The sequence below is a fragment of the Camelus ferus genome, chromosome 23 (genome assembly GCF_009834535.1).
Source record: "Camelus ferus isolate YT-003-E chromosome 23, BCGSAC_Cfer_1.0, whole genome shotgun sequence".
In the NCBI taxonomy this organism is placed as follows: Eukaryota; Metazoa; Chordata; class Mammalia; order Artiodactyla; family Camelidae; genus Camelus; species Camelus ferus.
The window spans coordinates 2,328,023-2,341,864 of NC_045718.1; the positions used below are offsets into that span (position 1 = coordinate 2,328,023).

Here is a 13,842-nt window from a genome sequence, read left to right on the forward strand (position 1 = left end):
CTCTCCAGGTTCTGTAGCAGATTCTTCCTCAGAACGTGGCTGATTTTCCTTTGCAACTCAGAGCACAAGGGGAAGGTCCAACTGCCTGTCTCTGAAGAATATTATCTCTTTTCTAATTTTATTTACTCCCGCACCTGTCTTCTCCCTGAAAAAACCTTTCTCTTCTCTTTACCTTTTCCCCTCATATGAAGCATATACTGTAAAGACCACTACATAGATCCCTGCTTTTTATCTTCTCTGTCATGTTCCCCTTTCTAGTGCTCCTTTAATCACAGTGTCCATGAGGATTTCCACAATCTTATTAATATTTAACATTTATTGTTAGTCTCCTGAGCCACCACAGAGACATATATTATCTCTTTGGAAGATTTAATGTCACCCTTAGTGATTCATATTCTCAATGGTATGCTTTCTACTTGGAAAAAAAATCTTCTTCATCTCCAAATTAAAGCATTCTGTGCCCAGCTGAAGTTTCGATGCTTGGGCAGAAGGGGTGGATCGTAGACAACGAGGTTATTTATACTCTGTCCACCAGGGATCAGAAGTTTTTTACAGAAACTTCTGGAATTATTCAGCTCATGTCCTGTATTTATATTTCTTTTGAAGTGCCTTAAAATATAGACTTCAATTAAATTAAAAACTTAGAGAGGCCAGACGTATTTAACTTTGCACTGTCTTGTAAGCAAAGTTTGCTCAGTAAGTAGATACATTACAAACCCAATATCTTGGGATTGACTTACCTGTCAATGGAAACAAATTATTTTTTAAAAATATCTTAGCAGAAGAAGGTACCACAAGTACATAAACAAAAGAAACAGTGACAATGTCACAGCAGGCAGATTGCTAGATATGAGCAAAGAAAGGGGGGCACAGGCCAAATGGCAGGAAACCATACAGCTTGTGAATAAGGGGGCTCCTTGGGCAGACAGAGAAAAGCAGGAACCTCTGGACTGAAAAGAAACCACACATTTTGGGGTGGAAAGTGGCCTGGAGGCAAAGAAAGGTGGGAAATGGTAAAAAAACCTCTGGTGTCCAATTGTAACCTTGTGCCCATCTTGCCTCCTTCTCTAACTGAAAAAGCTCCCCACGTTAGCGCCTTTTGTCTTATTTCCTCACTTGAGATTCTGTCTCCCCCCTTCAACGTACCCCATCGGAACAAATTGGTATGTTCCTGCCAAACTGTCCCTCTGCTCTCCAGTGAGCACCACATTAGGTTCATCCCAGTACAGGTCACTCATGAATCGCCAGACAGACTCCGCCATCTGCAAACATCTTCTTTACAGAATCCTCAGGGTTCTTTGTTTGAGGGGGAGGATTGCATAAACAACACATTTCTTGATTTTCTGAGTTGATAACCAATTCTTGTATGGATACAGGAGACAGACAAAGATTTCGATTGAGTTGTTTGTTTTCATTGCTGAGTTTTAAGAGTACTTTATAATTTTGGATAACAGTTATTTATCACATGTGTGTTTTACAAATATTTTCTCCCACTCCATAGCTTGCCTTCTCATTTTCTTCACAGAGCTTTTAATAGGGCAGAAGTTTTTGATTTAAATGAAGTCCAATTTGTCAATTTTGTTTTTCTTTCATGGATCATGCTTTTCATATTGTACCCAAAGAAAGTCATTACCAAGCCCAAGGAAACCTAAATTTTCTCCTGTGTTATCTTCCAGGACTTTTTAGAGCTTTGCATTTTACATTTAGGTCTATGATCCAGTTTGAGTTAATTTTCGTGAAAAGTGTAAGATTTGCATATAGGTTCCTTTTTTTTTCTTTTTTGCATGTGATGATCAATTCAGTTGTTCCAGCACCATTTGTTGGAGAAACTGTTTTTGATCTGTTGTATTACCTTTGCTCTTTTGTCAAATATCAGTTGACTATATTTAAGTAAATCTATTTCTGGGCTCTCTGTTCTAGTCCATTGATCTTTTTGTCTATTCTTTCTCCAATACCACTCTGTGTTGATTACTGTAACTTCATAGTAAGTCTTGAAGTCAGGTAGTGTCAGTTCTCTGACTTTGTTCTTCTCCTTCAATATTGTGTTGGCTATTCTGGGTCTTTTGCCTTTCCATGTAAACTTTAAAATCAGTTTGTCAATATCCACAAAATAACTTGCTGAGATTTTTGATTGGGGTTGCAGTGAATCTATAGATCAAGTTGGGAAGAACTGACATCTTGACAATATTGAGTCTCCTCATCCCCATGCATGGAATCTCTCTCCGTTTATTTATTTAGATCTTCTTTGATTTCTTTTTATCGGAATTTTTGTATAGTTTTCTTCATACAGATCTTTGATTTTATTAGGTTCACACCTAAGTGTATCTTTTTGGTTTGGGTGCTAATACAAATGGTGTGGTGTTTTTAATTTCATATTTCAGTTTTTCATTGGTGGCATATAAGCAAGCAATTACTTCTGTACATTGGAAGTAGATTTTAAAGATCAGATTTATTACTGAGTAAAGCTGGATTTGAGGATAAGAACACAACTGTGACTTTAAAGCTGCATAGTAGACTAGATCATATTGTCTCTCCACTTCAGACACAGCTGAATAAACACACGTGACTACCAGACTGCCCCAGGGAGATTATCACAGAGAGGAGAGGAGTTGTCCTGAGGACAGGCCCTGGCACAGAAAGAGAGACAGAGAGAGAAAGAGAGAGAGAGAAGCCTGGGAGGGGCCCAACCAGCCTTACCATCGGATACTTCTCCTCTCAGGTGCAGCAATGGGGCCAGAGAACGAGAGACACAAGGAACACGACTCTAGCAGACACTGCCCATCAGGGATACACGGGACTGTGGAATAGAAACTCCCTCCAAAATGCCACACTAGCCCCTCTAATTTGAAAAGACTAAAAAAATCAAGACAGAAAGCCAAAACTGAAAGTCATCTCCGAAAGTAATTTGCTGTGTGTTTGTGTGTGTATTTGTACATTTCTTATATCATGCACATCAAACCTCCACAAAATAAGTCCTATTAGAAGCTGTGGTATATTTATACAATGGAATACTACTCAGCCAAAAAAAGAATAAAATAATGCCATTTATAGCAAAATGACCTAGAGATTGTCATTCTAAGTGAAGTAAGCCAGAAAGAGAAAGAAAAATACCATATGATGTCACTCATATGTGGAATCTAAAAAAAAGAAATAAAGAAGACACTAATGAACTCATCTACAGATGAGACTCACAGAAACAGACTCACAGACATAGTAAACAATCTTATGGTTATGAGGGGAAAGAGGAGGAGAGGGATAAATTTGGGAGTTCAAGATATGCAAATACTAACTACTATATATAAAACAGATAAACAACAAGGTCCTACTATAGCGGGAACTCTATTCAATATCTTGTAGTAACCTCTAATGAAAAACAATATGAAAATGAATATATGTATGTATATATATGACTGAAACACTGTACTGTACATCAGAAATTAACACATTGTAACTGACTATCCTTCAATAAAAAATAAAAATAAAAACATTATCTTCTAAGATCTGAGCTTCTTACATACATGGTATCTCATCAAAAATTCTGCTTTTTTTCTTTTTAAGTAGTGTGCCACTTAATATAAATTATTAATCATAACATGGGGACCAAAAAAAGCATAAATAAAAATATAAAAGCCACTTGTGTATGTCACCACTCAGAGTTCAGTATTTCCTTCTATGCAGATATATATACATATAAGCATGTGTTTTAAAAGAGGATTATAATATTTCTCTATTTTTATAACCTGCTTTTTAACCTCATGTATCTTGAAAATCCCTGCATCATTAAGTAGTCTTCCACAAGATGACTTTTGGTGACTGGGTGCTATTCCGTTATATGGTTCTGTGTGTGCACCATGATTTACTGTCAACTCTGCTGCTTAGACAATTAGGTTGTTCTCTATCTTAAACAATCCTGTATGAGCATCTATGTTCATAAATCTATGCACAAGTGTCTAATTATTTCTTGAAGTTACAACCCTAAAAATAAACTTCCAGCATCACTACGTATGCCCATTTTTTTTAGTCTTTTGAAACATTTTGTCCATCTATGCTCTCACTTGCAATTCTTAATGAACGGATTCTCCCAGTTTTCCAGTAATTCTCTGGTAATAAATTTGCCACCTTTGGAAACTTTTTATAGCCACTTGGGTCCATGTTTAGACCAGGGACACAAGGACTCACTGTAATCATTCTGGAAAAAATAATTGCATTAATGTAGATGCTAAAGTTAGGAAGTGGCTGAGATGCAGAGCTAGCCTGCCAAGTACCACAGTGCATCCAGGGTTGTGCTTTTCTCCAACTTTCTAAATTTCTCAGAGGAAGTGAAACTGCTTCTTTGGATAAAATGCCGTATGGAGAGAAACTCCTTAAGCTCTGAAATACCTTTTTACCTAGATCCTGATAGACAGCAAAATCTGTGGTGTGACGAATGGCATCTGACATCCAGGAAGGAACATACCCTGAAAAATAAATCCATATCTCGCATCCATCTCTAATTTCAGGGGACAGGCTCTCATGCAAGATCTGTATCTGCCTCTGCCTTCCACAAACACCACGTTTTCGCTTTCTGGCCCTGTAATCAACTTGACTGAAACACAGCCACCACCCAATCTGAGTTAAACTTTGCTCCCATAAAGAGCCAAGATATACTGCTTGTCAAAAATTGATTTCTAAGGAGAAAAATATAAGTAAGTCATCATTTTAAAAGCACATATTTTTTGCTGGTTTTTAAAAAATGGGTTTAAAGAATCTGTGGTTTTGCATTCATGTACATATCCATCATGAGTTTGGGCGATTTGAGAAGAATATTTGTAACAAACATTAGGTACTTAGGACCTTTCTTATGAGTAATTCAAAGTACCGCACTGTTAACAATTAAATACATAGTCATTCCATTTATAAAAAATTACTGAGTCCCTGCTATGTGCCAGTTTGTATTTGGTACTGAGATAACAGAATAAATAATATGTTGACTCCAAACTTTAGAATCTTCCCATCTAGGTGAAAAAATGCTCATTAGTCACGTTGAGGGACTCATTGTTAGTCTGGGAAATCATACCAAAAGGGCAACTAGGTAGCACTTCCTGCTCATTAGGATGACTGTAGTGAAAAGAAAGATGGACCAGAACACATGTTGCCAAGAATGTAGAGAAATTAGAGCCATCGTGAGCGGCTGGTGGGATTGTAAAATGGCGCAACCACTTTGGACAACAGTTTGGCAGTTCCTCAACATGTTGAACACAGAATTACCATAAAACTCAGGGAGTCCACTCTTAGGTATATACCCAAGAGAACTGAAAATATATGTGTATACAAAACTTGTACATGTGTGTTCATTGCAGTATTATTCATCATAGCCAAGAAGTAGAAACAACCCAAATTACCATCAACTAATAAATGAATAAACAAATATAGCTGTATAATGAAATATTATTTGGCAATAGGAAGGAATAACATACTATAACATGAAAGACCCTTAAAAACATTATGCTGTGTGAAAGAAGCTAGGAGCAAAGGCCACATACTATGAATCCATTATATGAAATGTACAGAATAGGCAAACCCATAGAGACAGAAAGTGATTCAGTGGTTGCCAGGAGCTAGGGGGAAGCAGGGATGGAGCATGAGTGATAACAGTGTGGGATTTTTTTTGGAAGAGGTGATGAAAATGGCCTGGAATCAGATAGTGATGATCAATGCATAACCTTGTAAGTATATCAAATACCACTGGATTGTACCCTTAAAAAGAATGAAGTTTATGATATGTGAATTATATCTCAATAAAGATGTTATTAAAAAAAAAAAAAAGAATTCCCAGGATAATGTGATTCACTCCACTAATGTAGGGTGAAAAAAAGGGTGGGGGAAGGCTTCATAAAGTTACTAATATTTACCCCAAATATTCAAAGATGAGTAGGAATAAAGTTGATGCAGGGAGCATCTGGGTCAAGGGATTATCTAAGCACCTAGTAGATACTAAATCAATATTTTTGAATGAATTCATGATTTTAGAGAATTGCTTGATTTGAAAATGCCATGAGAACCCTCTCTCCAGGTCTCGAGATAATTGAGGACAGGCCAAAACATATGATCAAACTGGGTTGGGACCACTGTCCTGTGGCACATTACACAACAACAAAGTTACGATCTTCCTAGTTTTCCCTGATACAAAACACCTATAAATTTCTATCTCTCTGACCGGATGGATAGTTGACGAGCTCTTAGAAGAGATTATTGTTATTCCTTTCATCCTAGACCGTGTCTACAAATACAGACATAAAGTCTGATGAAATAGTAAGCAAATGCTAATCATCTCACATCATATAAATAGGCAGAATTGAGTCGAATATTTTCTTCTTGTTTTTTTTTTCACTTTTAACCAGCTTCTTTTGAGTAGAGGACTGTAGACTCACAGCTATACATCTCATACATTTTCTAAGTTACGAGTAATATTTATAGAATCCACCACTAATGTCTTCTATTCCTAGATTTCAAGATCATTTAAATAAGCAGAATGTTCAAAATATATGAAGATGAAATGAAAAACACAATTTGGATACCAGTTAAGTTTTCAGCTAAGGAAAAATTTAGATAAAACCGTGAAGATAGGAGATGACAATTAAATGCAACTGGGTGCTACACAGTTTAAGAAAATGTAATTAACCTGCGTATCATTCTGGACAATTGACTATTTTTGTAAGGAAGGTTTGAGGCTGGGATGATAACCAGAACCAACCTGGGTAAGAAACACTTTACCCAGAACTGTCAGTGGTTTGCAAACATGAAGAGAAGAGAAGAGATGTCTGAAAGGTGCGTTCGAAGGTAATAGGATTTTGCCCTACTACGGAAACTTAAGCTATAGACTGGAAAGCTTTTATGTGATACCGCCTTTTGAATGACAACTGTCGATAAGAGTTGAACAGTGCTGAGGTCAGTATGGATTTTTTTCGAGGGCTCTCTGCTGCCATTGCCTGTCAGGAGACATCGCATGCCATTTTCAAATCACTTAGATACATTCAGCTTTTTCTTGCATCTGTATGTAGCAAAAACACTGGGGTAGTAACAGCTATTTTTTAATGTCTTCATCTCAATGCATGTCAGGTTAGGGAATACGCTGAACACTGTTTAAAATTTCTTGCTTTAAAAATAGGTTAATAACCTGCAAGTAATTGTTTTTCAAAGATTTGGATAATTCAACCTTATAGTGTATTTTATGCTTCTTTTAATGAATAGAACATTACTTTTGTTTAAAAGACTTTCATTTACTCTATTGTACATTTTTCACCTGATGTAGAGAAAAATCAATTATTTTAAGAATTAAGTCCTTTCTGGCAGTTCATTTAAGTAAATCCTACTAAGTTAAATGACCATAAGTATTTATCCTTATTTATCAACTCCAACAAAAGTGCTATAATGTACAGAAGTGGAATATAATTTGCTGTTGAGGAAATCACATTGATTTTCCTGTCAGTTAAAGATTGCTAGTTGGAACGCAAGAATAATATGTTCTCCTAGACAAAATTTACTTGATAAGAATTATTCTAGAATTGGAAAAGGAGGTGGCTGTTCCCATATCCTCTATAACCAGCTTATGCCTGATGTAATAAATGCTCAGGTGAGAATATCTGAGAATAAATGAACAGAGAAAGATGTCAAATTTGGAATAATTATAACCAAAAGAATAGCTTACAATTTATAATGTACAAAATGTTTTGAAATATTTAAAATACTTTTCCATACATGATATAATTTAATAACTAACATATGAATTTTATGTAATCAGCAACTGGATGATCAAAAGGAAAGACTGATTTCATACTATAAATTATATAATACATCTTACGGCCTGTCTGTGTTTGATGAAAACACATAATAACCTGTGCCTGTTTCACTTTGCAAGGTACAAACATTTGATTAGGTATCCATAAAACTGTCAAAATATATAGACTATCAAAACATTAAAAACTAGAAAACCCTATAAACTTCTCAAGAGAGAAGAGTGTATCTTTTTATGTATTGATTTTTCTTTACTGGTCCAGATATGGAAGTGATATGATCAGTAACAATTTGGAGAGCTGTTCCTCTCCCCCTCCCAAAGGCAGTAAGTCACGAGGACGTATTTGTTGGAAAGTTAGGGGGCTCCCAAGTAGCTCCCCTCACTTCTAGCCAGATTCAGAACCAGCTGAGAGATAGACAAGGAGTGAGGCCGAGGGAGTTCTGGGGGAAGGTGGCTCAGTTGTGCAGCACCGTGGGTCCCTGACGTCCTCACTCGCCTCCAGGAAACCAGAGGACTCAGGTCTCTTTCCCAGGGCTAGAGCCAGCTGAGGGAAAAACGATTTGCAAGAGGAGCAGAAACAAAAGCGAATGGGTAGTGGAATGAGTTAGGTTATCACGTCCATTTTTCCATTTTCTCCTCCCAAACTCAGCGACCTGATGTTTTGGAGATGTGAGTGAGGGGGTAGAGAGAGGCCCAAGGAACCCAAATGGGTGTCCCGCCATGTCAAAGCCCCTCCATGTGAAAACCTGACACATGCTGGGGTGGAGGCTACCTCTAACTACTGTCAACAGATAACAGAAAATAAATACATAACTGCACTAATTCTTTACTATGTACTGTTGCCTTATGAGATGTCTTCAAAAATAATTTTACTAGAGTCATTTTGGTGAATATTTGTCAAATATGTGACTAAGCATAACTATAAAAATAAAAAAGAGAACTTTAATTAAGAATTCATCATCTTAAATACCAAAACTATTGAAGAGAAAACACCTTTCAGGTTATTGCTTGCACTGTGAATTATCTCAAGTCACGAGAGGTTTTAAAAAAAGTTTGAAAATGTATATTTAAATATTCATTGGAGAGCTGAAATCTACAACCTTGGCAATACATTTATAATTTAAAAGTTATAACCTTAAAATATATATATCACATGGCAGATAATATTAATAGTAACAGTTAAAATAATATGACCCATATTTACCGAGTATACACTATGCTCCAGGAATTGTACAAAGTATTATATATACATGGTCTCATTAAAATTTCACAGTTGCCTTATGAGGTAAGTACTATTATCATTTTAAGAAACGTGTCCTTGACTTGAAAATTCCTTACAGCAGCATCTGAATTAAACTTTATCTGTACTGTGTTTTCCTTTTAGTTAATGGGAGAGGCAAACATATGCCCTTTCCTCTATGATGGTAAACAGATTCAACATCAGTTTTCCACACATTGGGTCTTAAAATTATTCTAGTCAGGGGCATGGCAGCTATTATATGCCTACCAAGATGTAGGCATTGAATAACACAAGTAATTAGTTCAGGGAGGCAACACGTTACTTTAAGCATTATTAGTAGGAAGGTAACCAGGAAGTCCTGGATTCAAGTCTCAGCAGCATCTTTTTCTAGCTGTGTGCCTTCATCTTTTGAAGATTTGGTTTCATGACCTCAAAAATGGGAATAAAACATGCCAGCCACCTCACAGCATTGTTTTGAGAATCAAAGAAGATATTAAATGAGAGAAGTATTCTAAAATGAGCTGCACACGGAGATGCAGGCTTTTGGTCCCCTGTATTTGCCTGGGTTACCCCTTCTCCAGCTCACCCTCTGTGCTCTCTTGCACTTTCTCCCAGCTGGCTCCCTCATGGGAAGGACGCTGAGCCCTTACACCCACCGTGGTAGCTGTCATTTCCACCATCTCTTAGTCACATTGCGTTTGTTGCTCATGGGTTTCTGCCTGCAGCTAAACTACAAAACACTTATTTTTGTATAGTCAACACACATACAGACAAAAAAAAATCCCTGAAAAATGCCTGTTTAATTTTGGAATCAGGCTTCAGGAAAAAAAAAAAAACACTTTTTTTCTTGCAAAAGTCAGAAGCCTTGGAAAGAAAATCTATCAAAATAAGATGGATTCCCTTAGAAACACTTATTTTTTTATGCTAAAATAAACACGTTAAATAAAGTCCATGAATATTAAGACCCTTGAAGACACAAGGCTTTGGACTTCATTTTTATAGTGTCTTCCTGAGGTACACTTTCGATCAAGCTCTTGGAAACAGGTTGTTATTTATAAATTAGGTTTATTTATTTTTTTAAGGGAGGTACTGGGGATTGAACCCAGGATCTTGTGCATGCTAAGCACACATGCTACCACTGAGCTACAACCTCCCTGCCAAACAGTAAAAACTTATTCTCTCACAATTCTGGAGGCTAAAATTTTAAAATCAAAGTATCAGCAGGAACATGCTCCCTCTGAAGGCTCTAGGGAAGAATCTTTCCTTGCCTCTTCCAATTTCTGGTGGCCCCCGGCAATCCTTGGCTGTGGCTGCACCATTCTGATCTCTGCCTCCGTCATCACACAGCTGTCTTCTCCCTGTGTCTCTCTGTGTCCTCTCCTCTTCTTATAAGGCATCAGTTACTGGACTTGGGGCCCACACTAAAGTCAGCTGATTTCATCTAGAGCTCCCTAATTAATTACATCTAAAAATACCCTATTTCCAAATAAGGTCATATTCTCAGTTTCCAGGTAGACACAAATTTGGGGGAGAGGGGGGTCACTGTTCTACTCACTGCACAGCCCATCCCCTAATATATCTTGCCGTCCTCCTTCCCTTCCTGCTGCCCCCTCATCAGCTAGAATTCGTTAGAAAAGCTGGCTCCATCGTTCACATTTACAGCAGGATTTTTCTCAGCTGCTCAATTAGAGCCTAATTCCTGAAATCAAAATAACACCTTATGGGGGGAAAGCCCCCTGTGATTATTCTTATTGGTGAAACGGGGAATATTTTTAGAAAACAGATATGCTCGGGAGAAGGGAGAGAGTTCTTTGGCTTCCTGAGAGGTTGAGCATGAAAATGCCCCATGGTACCCTTGTTTTATGTGCCTTGTTCCCGAACAAGAAGTGAACTTAAACACAATATTGATTTCAGTGTTACGTGTGAACATGCGAACAGAAGTGTACAATTTTCGAAATCCATGGTCATGGAATCAGCTCTGAGTGATGAAGGGGAGAAAAAATTCTCACTTAGTCCAGAATAAGCATTCGCATAGCTAACTTTTCACTTGGTAAATGTGTCTTGGGATAAACACTCTATGGCAAGAATCTTCCCATTCATAAAGCTATCTGGTCAGAAGCACTCAGGACACCAAGTTCATGAAGGAATCCCAACTGTCTGCCCCCAGCCTACTACTTGTGAAATGCAAGGTAGTGATTTTCATGTTTCTAGTATATGGTTATATTTTCCAGAATGTTCCATGTCCTGTATCCCTCCCTGGTCCTTGCCTTGCCAGACTTCCACTTCTGATGATCATGTGCAACCATCACAAGATGCAAATGCCCAAGGGAGGCAAGCACACGGTGAAGCCCTTCCACGCTTACGTTCCAGCGGCAGTCTACAGGAATGGGAACCGCTTTTAAAGCAATTTTTCAGGATATACATTTTAAAATATCAAATTAATTGTTTATGCCCTCCAAATTTAAGAGGTTTAGACACATTTACTGAATATGGGCTAGGCTTGGTGCTAGGCAGCAGGTGGGCGGAGGTTAATAAAGACTGGATTCTGACCTCAAGGAGCTCAAGTTTCATTAGGGAGACAGACATCTAGGTGCATAATTATGACACAGAGGGAACTGTTGAACAGTAGAACTCTGCTCTTGGTTCAGAAATACTACCCCAAACAACAACAACACAAAGCAATCATAACAAAATGGGAATATGTTTAATCTATGTGTGTGCAATGCAGGGAGAGTTTCCCAGGGGATGAATCTAAACAGGTTTAAAGGATGAATGGGGAGTTTTCCACCATTCATGGGGAGGGTGGAGGGAAGCAGCAGCAATGCTGGGAAAAGGGATCTCATGAGCCAAAGCAGGAAATAGGAATAACGTGGACTGTCCTGGACACTACAAATAATTTGATAACACTGGGAGATAAAGTGAGTTTGGTGACCAAGGAATTGTCTTCAGAACTAGACAAGGCAGGATATGAAAGTCTTGTGCATCATGCTAAGGACCATGGGCTTGGACCAGTGAGGACTTATTGAAGAGATTTAAGGTAGGGGTGTGTGTGTGTGCATGTGCATGTGCGTGTGTGTGTGTGTGTGTGTGTGTGTGTGTGTGTGTGTGGTGGTGGTGGTGGCTGGAGGGAGATATGATCATATTTAACTCGTTGATCTCATTCCTGTGCTATTAAAAGAACTCTAGAGGTAAAAACACCTTTCTTCATAATAATATAATGGTAGTCCAATAACAAAAAGAGTATTTATTGTATTTTTGGAAATCAAATTAAGGAAATATTATGCCACATTTAAAGTATAATATAAGATTTATTAGCCATGTGGCAAAAATATATAGTCTTAAGCATGCCTTATTATAAATGAAATGAGGTGCAGTACTCATGAACTGTAAAGTTAGCCTTTTATCCAATTCTTTGATTTTTCTATTGAATTTCAGGTGACCTGTAAATAAGTATTGCAGTGAATGTTTAAGAAAAATTAAAATGGCTAATGTTTATGGATGCCATCTGTTAATAGCATTTAAAAATCACATAAAATTCACTTTTTAGAAGAAAATTCTCAATTGTTATCATGTTCTCATCCATCAAAATATATTCAGGCATGGTCTCTCACTGTCGGTGCCAACAAATGATCGTTGTCCTCTAAGTAACTGATTGAACGTATCTGCCCAGGCTAAATATGTGAGCATAAATCACAACGTTCAATTCCTTTCATTTGTATACTGCTTCGGAATTTGTAAAGGACTCTAACGCACATTAATAAAGCATGTGTCTGAGGCACAGATATTACCGTGAATGAATTGCTTACTGAGGAAGTTTAGTCCTTGGCTGGAAAATTAAGAGTGTTGGTTATTCAAGAACAGAATTGAGGTTGTCAGGGTTCAACCTTCAAACCAGTCTGAGTCCTGAAGCTGTTGGCTCTCTCCAGCCCTTCTCAGAATGAATATGCAGTATCTGAATTCTCCAGGCAAGAATCATTATACATCCCTCCTTCCTGTATGGCCTCAGATGCTCAGACCACCAGGGAAAGTCTCATGTCCCGATGGGCTTGGCTTTTGAATAGCAGTTGAAGTGAACCAGCTATTGTGAGAAGGTCTGATAAGGTACTCAAATATCTATAATTAATTTATTAATTCCAAGGGTTTACTGACTGCCTAGTAATGCCCAGCATTTTGTCTGAAGATAGAGGGAAATCAAAAGATATGTATGAAACTTTGTGAATTTACCAAAAATTATTGAATGGTACACTCACAATAGGTGAATTTCATGGTATGCTAATTATACTCCTGTAGAGCTACTGTAGGAAAAGGAGGGGGAGAGGAAGGGAAAGGCAGAGGGCAGGAGAAAGATGAATCAAACTACCCAATTGTTGCAGAGGGAACTCCAAGAGGAAAGGGGCAGGTGGAATAGGGTCATATTCCCCAAACTGTAATCATTCCTTGGTAACTTCCAATGTTTACCTTATCATTTAATATCCGTATTTTACTTTATTAAATATTTCTCTATTTTGGGGTATTATTTTTTTAAAATATAAATCTTTATTGCTAATAGTTCTTTTAAAGCCAGATTGTCTTTTTCTTACCTAAACTGGTTAAACAGGAAAAAAAAAAAAAGAGAGAGAAAGAAGATGGCTTTGCCGTCTCGGAGATGACAATGTAGTTAGGGGTGGTTACATTTGTAAACATGCATCCAGGTAAAGCAAATTGTATAACATATCGAATTTTATACAATTAAGTGCCACAGTTAATGAGCAGAAAACAAACATAATAGAAATTGAGAGAAAAGTGAGATTACCATGAGCTAAACTTGTGAGGATTGTTAATCACAGAG

The 13,842-nt window shown here is 37.5% G+C and overlaps 1 long non-coding RNA gene across 1 annotated transcript in view; it reads right to left on the minus strand.

Annotated features, from left to right (window-relative positions):
• The window catches only part of LOC116659329, a 199,932-nt gene that overhangs the window by 66,349 nt on the left and 119,741 nt on the right, over positions 1 to 13,842 (minus strand). The window lies entirely within an intron of this gene.